General features: G+C 53.6%; 2 pseudogenes; both read left to right on the top strand.

Moving 5' to 3' along the window:
- Positions 1 to 351: 351 nt before the first annotated feature.
- LOC146720981 (large subunit ribosomal RNA) lies at positions 352 to 1,591 on the top strand (annotated as a pseudogene).
- Positions 1,592 to 12,462: 10,871 nt separating this feature from the next.
- Positions 12,463 to 13,634, top strand: LOC146720982 (uncharacterized; annotated as a pseudogene).
- The last annotated feature ends 883 nt before the right edge of the window (positions 13,635 to 14,517 follow it).

Below are 14,517 nucleotides of genomic sequence, written 5' to 3' on the forward strand. Positions count from 1 at the left end.
GAGGAAGTAAAAGTCGTAACAAGGTCTCCGTAGGTGAACCTGCGGAAGGATCATTAACGTTCCGGAGGTCCTGCTCTGCGTCGAGAGTCCTCTCTTTTGGGGGAGACGCGCGCTCGCAGCAGTCGGCGACTGAATGGACACGCTGAAAAGGCGCTCTCAGAGAAAAAGAAAATAACGGATTTGACGGAATTTGTTGTTGTGTTTTGATATAACGACGGACACCGTCGCGCCTCTCTGACCGAAAGTAGTCGGCAAGCAGAGCAGCGCGCCAGGCGGTGTTCGACGACGATTCGGAGCGAGACGCTTCGCGATCACGCTCGTGTGTGTGCCATTCTCCGGCCACACACACACACAGAGCGTCGATTCGGCGTTGAGCGCGAACCGGTGGTAACCTATGCCCGCGCACGCGTGTTTGCAGCACCCACGACGTTCGTCGACGCGCGCCCTCCTCGTTGTCGCAAGGGGCGAAAGACTAATCGAAACCATCTAGTAGCTGGTTCCCTCCGAAGTTTCCCTCAGATAGCTGGCACTCGGCCGTTCCGCACGGAACGCGCGCGATTCTCATCTGGTAAAGCGAATGATTAGAGGCCTTGGGGCCGAAACGACCTCAACCTATTCTCAAACTTTAAATGGTGAGATCTCTGGCTTTCTTGATTATGAAGCCACGAGCATCTTCGGATCAGAGTGCCAAGTGGGCCATTTTTGGTAAGCAGAACTGGCGCTGTGGGATGAACCAAACGCAGAGTTAAGGCGCCCAACTCGACGCTCATGGGACACCATGAAAGGCGTTGGTTGCTTAAGACAGCAGGACGGTGGCCATGGAAGTCGGAATCCGCTAAGGAGTGTGTAACAACTCACCTGCCGAAGCAACTAGCCCTGAAAATGGATGGCGTTGAAGCGTCGAGCCTATACTCTGCCGTCAGCGGCAAGTGGGGCGGCAACCGGGAGCGGGCGTTAGTCTTCTCTCGCGTCGTCACGAAGCCCTGACGAGTAGGAGGGTCGCGACGGTGAGCGCAGAAGGGTCTGGGCGCGAGCCTGCCTGGAGCCGCCGTCGTGCAGATCTTGGTGGTAGTAGCAAATACTCCAGCGAGGCCCTGGAGGACTGACGTGGAGAAGGGTTTCGTGTGAACAGCCGTTGCACACGAGTCAGTCGATCCTAAGCCCTAGGAGAAATCCTATGTCAATGACGGCGTACAATATACTCGAGTGTCGAGAATAATAATAAATATTATACGAAAGACACACGCCCGTCGGGCGAAAGGGAATCCGGTTCCTATTCCGGAACCCGGCAGCGGAACCGCATACAATTCGGGCCCTCGTAAGAGTGTTCGTCGGGGTAACCCAAATGAAATGACCTGGAGACGCCGTCGGGAGATCCGGGAAGAGTTTTCTTTCTGTATAAAGCGTTCGAGTTCCCCTGGAAACCTCTAGCAGGGAGATAGGGTTTGGAACGCGAAGAGCACCGCAGTTGCGGCGGTGTCCGGATCTTTCCCTCGGACTCTTGAAAATCCAGGAGAGGGCCACGTGGAGGTGTCCGCGTCCGGTTCGTACCCATATCCGCAGCAGGTCTCCAAGGTAAGAGCCTCTAGTCGATTAGAATAATGTACGTAAGGGAAGTCGGCAAATTGGATCCGTAACTTCGGAATAAGGATTGGCTCTGAGGAGCGGGGCGTGTCGGGCTTGGTCGGGAAGCGGGTCTGGCTGACGTGCCGGGCCTGGGCGAGGGTGCACGGTCGGCGTTCTCGCGCCGGTCCCGGGATCCGAGCTCGGTCCCGTGCCTTGGCCTCCCGCGGATCTACCTTTGCTGCGAGGCTTCCGTGGCGGCGCGAGCCGTCGTGGTCGTCCTTTTCGGCCGCCATTTCAACGCCCTTAGCTAGGACTGGCACGGCTGGGGATCCGACTGTCTGAATTAAACAAAGCATTGCGATGGCCCTCGAGGTGTTTGACGCAATGTCATTTCTGCCCAGTGCTCTGATGTCAACCGTCAAGAAATTCAAGCAAGCCGCGGGTAAACGGCGGGAGTAACTATGACTCCTTCTAACGTCTATGGGGGGTGGACGTCTCACATACCCCGTCCACCGGCCGGAACCCCTTTGGCGTCTGTTCGAAGATGGTCGAGGGCTGCCAATCTCTTTGCCATATCTTGTGGAAGTGTCTATTATAACGTGTCCTCTGCTGAGAGGTCGGTATTCCGTCGGACCTGGCCGATCGGACATTACCCCATTCTCAGGAATACCGTTTTCTGGTGTGGCGATTGATGAGGGGATCGTCTCGCCAGGGAGCAGCCAGATTGAACAGAAGCGCACGAAGAATCGCAGGCCAGCGTTCCACCCTCGGCGTAATTGGCCGGGCGCAGTGCCAGTCCTTACGGAAATCCTGTTCACCTCTGCAGGTGTTATAGGATCCCAGAGCAAGGTCTTATCCGCCACAGGAACTGGATCCGTGGCAGCGCCATCGCCGAGACCTTCGAGGTGAATCCCTCTCGGGCCCGACGTACGGTTCCGGCCAGCACTCGCAGCCTGTGCCGCTTCCCCAAACGACTCACGCAAGTCCGTCATGTCTCCATCCGCACCGCTGGAGGCCTCCCATAATGGGGCGCCAGCAGTTAAGGAATTCGACAGCAGACGGCCTCTCGCGCACCGAGTCGCCCTCGAGGATACGCGACAAACAGGACTTCTTGTTCTTTCTGTAGAGGGATTGCACAATTGCATACTCCCTCTTTCTCTTCTGCTCCTTGCTCTCTCGTTTAACTGGAGGACAGTGCTTCTTTGCCGAAACGCGTTGCGGAGGGCGCACTTGTAGCGGCCGAGGGAAGATCATGCCCAGCCATCTCTCGATAGCCAAGACGTCAGAGCATCTTTTTGCCGTGTGCCAGCAGAGTATCAGCCTCGTAGCTTACGGACACGCCGCACCGCACTCTGCTCTACGAGTGATTGATATCTTGTCCCGCAGTTCTGCAGAACTTTGTTCAGGGGGAGGCCTTTGATTATGTGCGCTTTTGATCGTCAGGTCCTATCCTAATGGCCGCGAGGAATGGTGTCGGCTCGTGTCATCACCGACACCATCCCTATCGCCCTCATCGATTCACCAATCGCGCGACGCGATTAGATCTCTTGGCAGAAGTCTTCTAACCATCCCTCGGTAAGGCTCCTGCGCCGTTTACCCTTGATGGCTTCGAGACTCCTATTGGGGAACCTTGTCTTCCAGATACTGGTTAATGAAAGGGTTCCCGGCTAAGATGCCTCAGCCTCAGCGGCGTGCCATGAATGAATAGTTTTTTTTCCATGACACATCTGGCCTTTACGCGGTAAACATTGATAGCACTGTTGGCTTGTAGTGGTCTGTGCACGTACTTTGTGGACACCAAGACCACGCATGTTTTGGAATCTCGCCGAACAATGCTCACAGCTGACCATCTCCTCCTCTAGGCTGTCCGCTTCAGCCTGGCTGGTCCTTATAGTGATTCGCGACGGACCAGCTGCGACCCCGTCAGGGTCCTCCGCACCTCTCGCGCGCTCACTCACGCGAGCACTCGCACGCAGACCCCGGGCCATCCGAGAACCCGGGACATCAGAATCATTCTTAGCTTTATTCATAATTTACTGCGTGTAGGGGGGCAAACGGATTGACAACCGAGAGCCCCCCAAAAAACCCCGGTCTTTCTTGGCCCCACAACTCACCATGACCGTAGGCGCATGGGCCGAAGCCCTTAGGGGCGCACTTCGCTGTACACTCGCTTAGTCGACACCTACCAAGTCTAAACTTCCAAGTAGGCCGTTTCCGGGAGCACCACGAGGAGGTGGAGGTACAACTTGGACGTGAGAGGCTGAAGGTCCTTACTAGAGGACTTCGTTGGCGCATCACGAACCAACCACGACTCTCTCTAAGTACCATCGCGGCGTGTTGCTTTGAGGACCGAGAGAGTCATAGTTACTCCCGTCACAGTCCTTTCATCCGTGCTTTGGGACGCCCGGAGGCGCTGTCGTTCTCTGCATGTGGCGTGCGTCGATCTGTCGAAAGCTTTCGATACGGTTGCGCACGCTGCTATTCATACGACTCTCGATGAGCTGGGGCTCCCTCGGGAGTTTAGAGAGTACGTAAGGGCTGTCTATTCGAATGCGCTGACCGAGTTGCAGGGGGTCAGCGCTAAGGAAGTGTCGGCCATCAAGATCGGCCGTGGCGTGAGACAGGGTGATCCGTTGTCGCCCCTGCTGTTCAATCTGGTCGTAGAGAGAGCACTAGGAATTCTCTCGGAGACGTTGGCTATCGGTTGGGTGGCCGGCTTATCAATGCACTGGGCTACGCAGACGACATTGTGCTCCTGGCCTCTACCAGAGATGGGCTGCAGGAGAACTTGACACGGCTTTATGACGCCTTTATGCGAAATGGGCTCGAGATCAACGCGAGAAAGACCGGAGTGCTGTCCATGGTGGCGTCCGGCAGAGACAAGAAGGTGAAGGTGGACACCACACCTTATTTCACCGTGGGGGGAGCGATGATACCGCAAAGATCCCTGGTCGATGTCTGGACGTATCTGGGCTGCGAGTACACAGGTGCTAGGGAACTCGCAAGCGATCCACCCTTAGCTCAGGCCATCGAGCAACTCACGAGGGCACCTCTTAAGCCGCAACAGCGGCTGAGGTTGTTGCGTGACTGTCTCCTTCCACGGTATTATCACCGATGGACAGTGGGTACGGTCTCGGCCAAAACCCTCAAGGGTAAGGATATCATCGTACGCACTGCGGTGCGACGATGGCTGCGTTTTCCCCATGATGTTCCTGCTGGATACCTGCATGCGCCGATACAGAGTGGCGGGCTTGGAATGCCTCTATTGAGAACTTTGATCCCAATTCTGAAGCATAACCGACTGCAGCGGTTGTGTCGGAGTACTCTGCCCGCAGCATGCGCGGCTGCCGAAACCACGTATGTGGCTAGGCAGCTTGTCTGGTGTGAAAACCAGATGCGAGTGCGGGGCCATAGAGTGACTACAACCGCTGAGCTCAGACAGCAGTGTGCGGCCTGGTTGCGCGAGTCGTGCGATGGGAGTGGACTCAGAGAGGTTGCGGCCTCCAACCTGAGCTCCTACTGGGTATCGGCTGGCGCCGATGCCATCCCAGGTGCCGACTACGTGCACTATCACCACATACGGGCTAACTGCATACCGTCTAGAGCGAGATGCTCCCGAGGTCGTGATGAGGCGCGATAATCGCTGTCGTGCCGGTTGTCCCGAAACCGAGACGCCGGCTCACTGCGTGCAACGCTGCTTCAGAACGCACGGAGGGAGAATCCTGCGGCATGACGACCTATGCCGTCAAGTTGGTGGCTATTTACAGCAGAAGGGATGGCGCGTCGATGCGGAACAAGCGTATTCGACGTCTGCCGGCCGGAGGCGGCCCGACCTGACCATCGCTAAGGGTGGTGAGGCAGTGGTCGTAGACGCGCAAGTAGTGTCTAGCGAAACCGCGTTGGAGATGTCCCACGAGCGTAAGGTGGAGAAGTACCGATCATGTAATGATCTGGCAGCCGCTGTGGCGGAGCGCACAGGAGTACCTCGAAGTAATGTTCGTTTTACCGCCATTACAATTTCGTGGCGAGGTGTCTTGAGCTCGCGAAGCGAGTCTGAGTTGCGAGAGCTGGGTTTAACGTCCGCCCAGCTCCGAACGTTGACGACTCGAGTTTTGTGGGGCTCATGGCTGAACTGGAAACGTTTTAACGCAATGACATCGCGTTATAACGAAGGAAGGCGGAACGTGGCCTCATCTGGTGGTGCATGATGGATGGCGCGTAGAGTTGGGGGCCTCCGCATCAATCGCGCGAGTTTGAATGATTGCGTGAATGGTCGAGGTGAAGTACGAGCTGCCTTTGGCTAGCTCCGACCTTCACGCTCCAGGGTGTTGACTGCGAACACCAACAGTAAACAGCTCTGCAATATCGTTGTCGGTGGCGACTTGGCGACTGTGATTTTGTAGCAGTCGTCGCGCACCGTAGACGAAACATAGCCAAATGCCTCGTCATCTAATTAGTGACGCGCATGAATGGATTAACGAGATTCCCACTGTCCCTATCTACTTACTAGCACAGCATTGCCACGAGTCGGAGTCGCAAGACCAAATGGCTCATATGTGGCGCGCACACCTAGTGTGTAGTAGCGTGGCTCCCTCTTGCTTGTTTCGCACACAGAGCCAAGGCCGAGGCGTGAATGCCGAAGAGTCGAAGGAGAGTTTAAAACAAAAAGTGAAACTGCGAATGACTAGATTGACCAGCACAAACTCTGGACAAATAATCTAGGAAATGAAAACGCAAAATCGGTAAACAAACCGATAGCCCAAAAACTGGTGTCCTAAGACTTGGCCCCAGAGTGTTCGGCCCGGAGCTCGCCGCTTCCCCTTACAAACTCTGGGTGCCTCGAAAATACGGATTGTTCCCAGGCGCGCATGCCGGGTCTGTCGAATGTCGGGGCGAAGGTCGCAAGCGTGTCCTTAACGGGACGCCGCATACGTTTGTGGCTGGAAACCGGCTCGATGGATCGGACATGCAGTGGAACAATCTAAGAACACTCGGTGTTTCTCTCTGCGGCATGCGGCACGCGGGGAGGTTCGCCGGGAGTTGTCCAAAGGGGCAGTCACCCAGACTGAGGGCAAAATGGACCCGGTCCCACGGGCTATGGGCCCGGACCTTGAGGACGGAAGGAAGTCAGGCAGTACGCGTTGGAAGTCAGCAAAACATCCGGAAAAGCAGTACGTGGCGACTCGGCCCTTGGGGTGCGCTCCGGTGCAACTCACGGGGCTGGCCACGCGGTGGGTTTCAAAAAGGGCTAAAGGCAACACGCCTTAAGGACCCAGTTGAACCCAACGCAAGATTGAAAAGCAACACGCCGCGTGGCGATTCGGCCCCTGAGGTGCACTCCGGTGCAACTCACGAGGCTGGCCACGCGGTGGGTTCCAAAAAGGGCTAAAGGCAACACGCCTTAAGGACCCAGTTGAACCCAACGCAAGATTGAAAAGCAACACGCCGCGTGGCGACTTGGCCCCTGGGGTGCACTCCGGTGCAATTCACGGGGCTGGCCACGCGGTGGGTTTCAAAAAAGGCTAAAGGCAACACGCCTTAAGGACCCAGTTGAACCCAATGCAGGATTGCAAAGCGGCACGCCGCGTGGGGACTCGGCCCCCCCCTGGGGTGCGCTTCGGCGTCGCTGTCGGGGGCTGCCGCGATGCGTGTTGAGACTGACAGAAAACGTAAAATGCAAATGGGTGCGGCCCTGGGGACAACAAAGCAAGGGATTGAAAGGAATGGGCGGGACCTCCAGCCACATCATGGCCAGCGAGTGTCCACAAGCGTTAAAGGTCTCCCGAGTAGTGCCGGGAACCCCAAAAACTCTCCAAGATTCTAAAGCAACACGCCGCGGCGAATGAAGGGAGCTTATCATTATCATTTTCAGGACTTCCACCCTCAGGCTTACACACTGCATTGCTACGACAAGTCGGCGTCACTGACCAAATGGCTCACAAGTAGCACGCGCACATGGATGCGTTGGAGGAGCGCACTCGGTGTCGCTCGCACAGCGAAACTTTCTCCTCATCCGAGGACTGGAGTGCTGGGGGTGGTACGGGTGCGTTTCCCGTACCTATCTATTCCAATCCCTGTCCTACCTACACCAAGTTCCGCCTTCCCGGAGACCCATCACATGTCCGCTCGCCTTCCTCATGCTGCGGTTCGATGGCGGGGGAGCAGGGGTCTCTGTCTGCGCCTGATGGGCCCCGCGCCTCCCGGTTTCTGGCCCGGAGGCGCGGGGGCCAAAGGGCGGCTTCTTTTCTTTCAGGAACATCATCATCGGTATCCTCGTCGTCGCTCCGGTCGTTTCGTTTCGTTTTACTTTGTCTCGTTCGTTCGTCTGCCTCGGGTGGAATGCCGATGAATAGGTAGGCGTTTCCTAACAATGGCGCTCGTCTTAATGTTAAGGTGTTAGGTACCGTGCCGAGGGCATGAATGGCCGCGTGGACGGTAAGATCGCGGTCGCTAACGGTCCGCCCGGGATATCTGCCGCCCTCCCGGTGTATTTAGGCTTGGTGGCGTAGTGGTGGCTCTGCGTCGCTTGACCCTCCTTTCCACCGTACTCGTGGGAATATAAATGGAAATGATAAAACCTTTGGTTAGGAGAAGTGCCCGCCTGATAAAATGCTTCCTGCCGGGTAGGGCAGCAGCCCAGGAAGCACTTAGTGGTAGCGGCCTTCGTGCCGTCCGAGTTGTGCTAGCTAGATGCGACGCGACCGTGGGCGGGCCCACGCCGGCGTCCGATAGTCGGCTGGGACCGAGCGTCGAAGCAAGGAAAAATCGCGAAAACAGAATTAGGATTAGCACCGCGATTAGCTCCGCGAATAGCTCCGCGACTTGCGCCGCCGTAAACAACGATGAAATTAGCTCCGCGAACTCCCCAAAACCCCAACCCCACACCCATAATAAACCGGATCGAGCCGGGCCGCAACAAAGCGCGGCAAGGTCCCCTTTTACTCCTACTTCGTCTGAAAATTTCTCACTGGCGACCACGGGAGTGAGAGTCCTGCAGCTGAACATGAGACGTTCGGCAAAAGTCACGGGAGAGATGCGTCAGCTCGTCGTCGAAAAGCGGCTTGACGTCCTGTTATTGCAGGAGCCATGCGTCAGGAAGCGGGACTCGAGTCACACCTTAGTTGGGTTAGGATTAGGAATGAGAGTGGCCGCCGTGCGTTCACAGCGCCCGTGGGCAGCGGTGGCAGCCTGTAACTCTCAATTCCAGCTGTTGTTTATCTCGCAGCTTAGCACAGCTCATTGTGTCTGTGCAGAAGTGCAAGCACCTGGCTTCTCCTTCTATGTGGCTTCGTGCTACTTTCAGTACTGCGAAGAAATAGAGAAGCAACCTCAGGCACCTCGAAATGGTGTTTCATTCGCTGAGGGGGAAGAGATTGATAGTTGCGATAGATGCCAATGCCCGATCGCCGCTGTGGGGTCCCCAGGAGGCGGACGAAAGAGGTGCGAAAGTCGAAGACCTCATCCGGGCATCTGGTATAGAGGTGGTCAACGATGCTGGCCAGAAACCCACCTTTTGGACGGCAAGAGGTTTCATCATATATTGATGTGACCTTGGCGTCGCCCTCCATGACCCGGTTCATCAGGGAATGGAAGGTACGGGACAATTGGACAACCAGCGACCACAACTCCATCGACATCAGGCTCAGAGTGCCGAAGGGGCGGGACGCCGGGGGTGTCGCGAACATGAGGTTCGACACCCGTCGGGCCGACTGGGAACGGTTTTCCGGGACTCTCGCTGATCTTTCAGGGTCCATGCTGGAGGCGCTCGAGTTGAGGTCGGCGGAGGAAGTAGAGGAAATGGCCGAAAAGCTCGCAGTTGTTCTTAGCGAGGCATGCAAGGCCTCAATGCCAAGAAAAAGGCATTTTAGGAAGTCCAACCCGTGGTGGACTAGGGAGCTAACAATCTTCAAGAAAAGGCTATACAGGTTGAGACGTGGCCTGCAGAAGGAACATGGCCAGCCCTCATACGTGGAAAAACTGTCGGAGTACCGCTCTTCTTTGCGGCTGTATGGCAGAAATATAAAAAGGGCAAAGATCGATAGTTGGCGGGAATTCGTAACATCTCATGGAAATTTAGAATCTTGAGGCTTCGTTTATAAGCAACAAGCGGAGAAACTCCGAGTAGAAAGAGTGCTCAGCACACTCAGGCATGGCGAATCTTCAACCATGACTCTAGAGGAAACAGCCAACTGTCTTCTTAAAGTACACGTCCCCGATGACCGAGTTGCGAGCGATACACCGGAACAAAGCGTATTACGGGCTAACGCGTACACGCCACCTGAGACACCGGACGCCTCCCATTTCACGGTGGTAGAAACGATAAGAGTAGCGAAGACTCTCAAAAACAATAAAGCGCCGGGAACCGACCTCGTGGAAGTTAGCGTATTAAAAGCAGCGTTGAAAGTGATCCCCGGCCAGATCACTAAACTGTTTAACGGGTGTTTAGAGTGGGGCGTCTTTCCCTCCGCCTGGAAGATTGGCTCGTTGCGGGCCTTGCTGAAGGGAGAGGACAAGGACGAAAGGGAACCGAAATCCTATAGACCAATTTGTCTCCTCTCTGTGGTAGGTAAACTTTTCGAAAAATTAATTAAGGAGCGCCTAACGGGAGCGTCGCTGGCGCCGGGTAGAATTTCGGATCGACAATTCGGCTTCTCGCGGGAAAATCGACGGAGGACGCGATAGTCGAGTTGCGAAGATTGGTAAGGATCTCTGAGGGTAGATACGCCGTCGCGTTACTTTTCGACACATCGGGTGCGTTCGACAACGTCTGGTGGCTTTTGGTCTTAGACGCGCTAAAGTCCCGGGACTGTCCGCGAAACGTATTCGAAGTAATCCGAAGTTACTTCAACAATCGAATAGTAAAGCTCGCGATAGGTTCGGTAGAGGTCTCCAAGCGGGCGTCGAGGGGGTGCCCGCAGGGCTCCGTCCTCGGTCCGGTCTGCTGGAACCTAATGTTTGACGGTCTTCTGCGACGGCTGGAAGCAGAAAAAATAGAATTTCGTGGCATACGCGATGATCTCGCCGTCGTAATAAGCGGAAACCTCGCGTAGAGAGATAGAGGTAGAAGGTCAACGCGCGGCGAACCTAATAACAAAATGGTGCGAGTTCGCGAAACTCCAGGTCTCGGAACAAAAGACCGAAGCCATCGTCCTTAAAAACGAAGCGGTACAACGGAATCCAATCGGGAGCCGGGGAGGAAGATCGACCGTGATAGGAAGCGTAACGAAATAGGAAAACCGCAGACTTCGTTAGCAGGCCACCAACCATTAGGATTAATAACGCGAGTATAAAGTTTAAAGGCGCGGTTAAGATACCTGGGGGTCCACTTCGACGGTGGACTCGAGGTGCACACGCACTGCCGAAAGATAAGTAGCAGCGTCGAGCTACTATTCCGGAAATTCGGGGCGTTTGGCGAAGAGCGCAATGGGGATTGAGTCACGCGACGCTAAGAACAATTTATCAGGGAGTGATCGTACCGAAAATTACATACGCCGCGGCAGGTTGGTGGGACCTATGCACCAAGCAGGACATCCGAGTCCTTAGATCCGCCCAGAGGAAAGCCCTCATTTCTGTAGTAAAGGCATATAGAACCGCGTCCTTCGAGTCGTGTGCGTCGTTGCCGGAGCGATGCCCGCGGAGATATTGATAGAGAAGTATGCGACCGCGATATAGAGTCCGTAAGGGACAAGACGCGAAAATCGGAAACATAGAAATACCCGCGGGAACCGAGAAAAAAGTAGCGTTAGGGCAAATCCAGGACGAGGCGATAAACATGTGGCAGACAATGTGGAACTCGTCAAACAAGGGTCTACCACGTTATCGCTTCTTCGGCACAAATATGGCGCAGAATGGCCATGAAATTATTCCAAACCGACCACTGGGTCACCGCAGGTTCTCAACCGGACACGGAAAACATTCCGAGCACGTCCTTACTAGTTTAGGCTTGTGGACGGTTGCCGCAGGTGTCTACGATGGTCGATGAGCACGATCCAGCACTTCCTGCTGGAGTGTACGGGCCTTGAAGCGCAAAGAGTCGCTTTGCGTGAGTTGGTTCCAATCGAGAAGTGGCGATGGCCGGAGGTGGTTAGGGGCTCTCGGGCCTCGACGGGTGAGCAGCGTATCTGCTCGGGCAGCAGTCCTGCACAGCTGGTAGAGCGTTGGACAGGCGCTCGCCCCAACCGGTGGGTTGCCGAAGAGTCCTACAAACTCGGAGGCGCTACTGGTAGTTCCTGGCCTGCTGGAACGAGCTGATTGGGCTTATCCCAATTCCGCACCCATGGGGGTCGTGTGATTGAGCTCTCTGAGCAGGTGCACGTTAAATCAACTTAGGACATCTGTCCCTATCTACCCCCCCTATCTACTCCCCCCCGTGGATCACCACCTTGTCGTGGTGGGGGGGCTCACCCATCCCACAACAGAGAGGGATGGGTGCTAAGAGTAATCCGTACACTGCGGTGTACGTAGTCCCTAGACTCAATTCTAGGGCCCCATACCGTAACCCCTAGGTCACGTCTCTGGGGGCCGGGGTCTTGGCTTAGCCGCCTGGACCACGAGGAAGGAACCTCTATAAAAAATACCCCTAATCCCAAGCAATGGCGCGCGACGAAGGGATGCATGGTCGGAGGGTAGACTGGCCACTAGCGGCCAAACTCCGGGGTACCTGCCGCCCCCCCCGATGAAAATAGGCTTACCCTGGCAATGGGAGCTCTGCCAGGGTGGACTTTATACCTCACCGCAATCGTGGGAATAAAATGGAAGTAAATAAGTTTAAAATTCAAAAATTAGCATTAAAAACAACAAAGAGTAAGAAAGACTGTTGACCGTGGATCGGATCCCTTTGCTAGAAGAGGATCGGTCAGTCGCTCCCCACCCGGGTCCGTAGCCAGCGGCTCGAAAATGGATGGGACTCAAAGAGCGGTTGAAGAATTGGAGGGAGAAAACGACTCCTGCTCCGAGTCTGTGTTCCCCGCGAACGCTGAGGGAGTTGAGGGAGCTATGACAGGTGATGAAAATACGGATGGAAACACGCTGGAAGCTGTCCGCAAAGATAGAGAGACCCTAGAAAGATTTTTATTTAATGACAGCAATAAGATTAGTAGAACGTCCATTCGCTTCATTTTGGAAAAATGGGCAAACTTGGAGCATCGGTTGCAGAAGGAGATACTAGAAAAAGAGAAGTTTCAGGCGCTTTATGAGTCAAATTGCAGAGGCAACAAAGAAGAAAGAACATACGCGGAAATAACCGCCAGAACTCCTTCGTGCTCGCGGCGTGTGTCTGGGAAACCCGAGAAAGGTAGAAGTGGCTTTCAAAGCAAAGAGGTAATTCTTGTTAAGCCAGAAAAAGAGGAAGATGACAAAAGAACGAACGAAGAAATAAAAGAACAGATCTTAAAGAGCCTGAAGAATGATAAGGAAAGAATTAAAATAAAAAGCATGAAGCAGATGAGGCGAAAGGGCGTAATTATTGAAGTGGACAGCAAAAAGGACGTAGAAATATTGAAGAACATAGATTTACGAAAAAATAACCTAAGACTGGAGTAACCTAAAAAGTTGCTCCCCTTATTGATAATTTATGACGTGGAGAGAGAATATAAAGAGACTGAGATCATACATGATCTAATTAGCAAAAACTTTGATCATTTAAGTGATAAAGAACTACAGGAACTAAAAGACGGTATTTTGGTAAGATATCAGTATAGAACAAAAGAAAATAACGCGAACTGGATAGTACAAATGCCGGGAAGATTCCTAACCGGACTTTAGACAGGGGAAGAATCTATATGCAATGGCGGACGTATAGAGTAAGAGAATATTTAAACATAGTAAGATGCTTTAAATGCCACGCATACGGACACGTAGCAAAGGTGTGCACGGCTCAGGACCAGCTATGTGAAATCTGCGGGGACAAGGAACATCTAAAGAAAGACTGCAAAAAACAAGCAGACCTAAACTGCATAAACTGCTCGCGAAACAGACGTGTGGATACCAAACATAGCGTAAAAAGTAAGGAATGCCCAGAATATCTAAAACACGTAGACTTATATTACAATAAGATTAAATGGGAATAAAGATAGCCCATATAAATGCGCAAAGATCGCGAGCAGCAGCAGTAAACCTGGAACTAATATTTAACGAACAAAACTTTGACATCCTCTGTATACAGGAACCTTACTCTTATAAGGGGAGAGTAAGAGGATATTCTGCGCCGGGCTTAAGGATCATTCAACCTGACAAAAAAGACGCATGGGTCGCCGCGGTGGTAAGAGAAGGAAAAATGGACGTCTTCCAAAACACAAGTATGGAAAACGAACATATCATGTGCTTCCAGGCTTGCGCGGGACAGGAACAGCTTTACATTATTAACATGTATTGCCAATTCTCTTTAGAAATAAAACCGTTCTTAGATGACCTAGACAATATCCTACAAAAACTCTCTGGGTGCAATATTATAGTAACCATGGACGCAAATGCCAGGTCGGACTGGTGGTTCTCCGACACCACAGACGAGAGAGGGAAGGAGCTGGAAGAATTCATCCTGTCGCACAACCTCTGCATAATGAATAAGCCAAATAACCCTAATACGTATTCGACGGAAAGGGGACAGTCGAATATAGACGTTACACTCGTCAGCGAAGGTCTGGCCAGTAAACTAAGAAACTGGAAGGTGGACACAGCGTGCACCACAAGTGACCATAATATTATTGCCTTCGAGATTGGGGACAAGACCCTAAGGAGGACGGAGTGGAGCATGCAAAATGGCTATAATCTGAAAAAAGCAAATTGGGACACCTTCGATGAATTGATTCAGGCACAATTTAACAAAGATTTTCTGAACAAATTAGAGAGCAGTAGAGCCAGCGAGGCAGCGCGGCTCTTCAATAAAACGTTACTTAAAATATGCGACAGATCTATTCCGAGAAGGAAATTGGCTAACCAAACGGTTCCGTGGTG

Source organism: Nylanderia fulva, unplaced genomic scaffold (assembly GCF_048542155.1).
Source record: "Nylanderia fulva isolate GAGA-0341 unplaced genomic scaffold, ASM4854215v1 Scaffold571, whole genome shotgun sequence".
Taxonomy (NCBI): Eukaryota; Metazoa; Arthropoda; class Insecta; order Hymenoptera; family Formicidae; genus Nylanderia; species Nylanderia fulva.